Here is a 2,624-nt window from a genome sequence, read left to right on the forward strand (position 1 = left end):
CCCTCTGCAGCCTCCGGCCCGCCCACAGACACTCGCTGGAATCCGACACCCTAGGAAGTGGGGGGGCTGCGGAGAGCCGCGACATCTCCCTGGGGCGGCTGACTCTGGTGAACCGCGAGGACCCCCAGGGGGCGGCGGACTGGGGTCCAGAGACCCAGGGTCGCAGCCTTACCGGTGTCCGGCCCTGCACAGGCAGCAAAGCCACCGCACATTCCGTTCGACTGCGCGCGCCCATCCCATCTGCAGGCACCTATGCAAGGGCGCTCTGCACGTGGTCTGAATCTTAGTCAAACTTCAGTGTGCAGGCTGATAAACTGAAGCTTGTATTGGGCCTCGTTGACGTGGCCAAGGTAACAAAGCTGGGGACTTTGGAAACTACAACCTGAGAGGAAAATTCATCCAGAACCTCGGGTGCCTTGCTGGGGTGGGTAGGGCAACGGGAAAGACCGCAGGAGAGCAGTGGGGGGTGGAAGGCTAGGGTTGCGTTGTGGGGCTGAGGGGTCCTCCATTAAACCCAAAAACAAACTGTGGGCGCAAAGAGAGGTGGCGCTTCCTCTCCATCCCTCCTCCTCTCTTTTTCCCTCCCGGGGCTGCCACGTTTTGGGGGTTACGTAACTCGAGGAAGGCAGCCAGAGCTGATAACCAGAGGGCTGGCCGTCAAGAACCGTGAGGCCAAGTCTTAATGGGATTCTTACTCTCCCTGGTCCACCTCCTTCCCCCTTTCTTCCCATCCTCCTCCAGGAGTTCTCAGACCTGTCTTCCCCAGGACTCCTCTAGGTTCCCCCCACACCGGCCCCAAAGCTTCCTTTGCCTTCTCTGTAGTCTCCCAAGAAGTGTCTATGTGAACGAGCTGAATAACCTCAAGTTAAGTCGGCCTTTCTGGCAGCAGAACCAGAGCCTGGTGGAAATGCATGGGGCCAGGTGTGGGGCTCCTGAACTGAGGCCACCTCCTGTAGGAACCACTGCAAAGGAGCAAGCCCTGTCACCTGTCCCAACTGTGGCACTCCAGGAGGAGGGTCAGAGAGCTCTGAGAAGGGAGTGATCACGGAGGACCCACATATGACCAAGTCCCGTTTTGGTGCTCCCGCCTAAGAAGCAGTGCTCACTGCTCAGCTCACCAGAGAGGCATAGAGAAGTTTTTTTGTTGTTTTGTTTTGTTTTGTTTTGTTTTTGAGACAGGGTTTCTCTGTGTAGCCCTGGCTGTCCTGGAACTCACTTTGTAGACCAGGCTGGCCTCGAACTTAGAAATCCGCCTGCCTCTGCCTCCCGAGTGCTGGGATTAAAGGCATGAGCCACCACACCCAGCATAGAGAAGTTTAAGGAAAAGTCGCTGTTCCACTCTCCTTTCTGATGCTGTGATAAAATATGCGGACAAAAGGCAACTTGGGGAAAGCAAGGATTTATTTCTGATTACAGGTTCATTCAGGGAAGTTGAGGCAGAACTCAGGCAGGAACTTAAAACAGAAACCAGAGGAAACCCTGCTGGCCAGTTAGCAGGCTCCTGCTTAGCTAGCTTTTTTATATAGACCAGAACCGCTGTCAGGGGAATGGTGCTGCCCACAGTGGGCGAGGCCCTCATACACTGATTAGCAATCAGGATGATCCTGCATAGGCTGATCTCATCTCTGTGGTTCCTCAGTTAGGTTTTCCTCTCTGATGTGTTGACAATAAAAGCTAACACAATATGTTTTAAAGCTCTAAAAGGGAGGAGAGAAGACAGAAATACCAACATCAGGACATCTCAGACTCAGCCCCTACTCCCTCCTTCCAGACTCTCCCTCAGAGCTTTTTATGTCCCTCTCAGTCCCTGAGCCCCTTGGCATCTTCTCACTCCCATGTCTTGCTAGGCTACTGTCTCTGGCCCCAGCCACTTGGTACACAAAGGCAGGAGGTCAAAAGAACATGGCTCCAGGGACATGACAGCAAGTTTATATCCAGTCACTTACAGAGCCTGGTCTCTATCTCTAAGAGCCACATGGAGGACCTTTGGATATCACAGGGCAAGTATATGTCTCAGAGAACAACCTACTAGGCCCCTAGTAGGGTGGGGCACCTGTCCAAAGGAGCTCTTAGACAAGGGACAGGCTGGGATCAGGAAGAGCTCAAAGATGACATGAGCAGGACAGCAAGCCTCACTCTCAAAAGGAAATGTTAAAGAATACAATGAATAAATAAAATTCTGATTCCATTTTGCCTTTTTGGTTCTATGTGTGTGATCTTTTCCTATGCAGGAAGCACCAATAATTCTAATTTCACATACACTATGAACTGGTAGGATTCTGTGGGTTCTGTAAAGCCCCGTGCCTTAGTTAGGTTTTTATTGATGTAAAGAGACACTATGACCACGGCAAGTCTTATAAAGGAAAACATTCCATGGGGATTACAGCTCCAAGGTTTAATCCACTGTCATCAGGCAGGAAGAATGGCAGGGCATAGGCAGAAATGGTGTTGGAGAGAGACTTGAAAATTCTTTATCTGGAGCCGGGCGTGGTGGCATATGCCTTTAATCCCAGCACTTCGGAGGCAGAGGCAGAGGCAGGCAGATTTCTGAGTTCGAGGCCAGCCTGGTCTACAAAGTGAGTTCCAGGACAGCCAAGGTTACACAGAGAAACCCTGTCTCGAAA

The sequence above is a fragment of the Mus pahari genome, chromosome 3 (genome assembly GCF_900095145.1).
Source record: "Mus pahari chromosome 3, PAHARI_EIJ_v1.1, whole genome shotgun sequence".
NCBI classification, from domain to species: domain Eukaryota; kingdom Metazoa; phylum Chordata; class Mammalia; order Rodentia; family Muridae; genus Mus; species Mus pahari.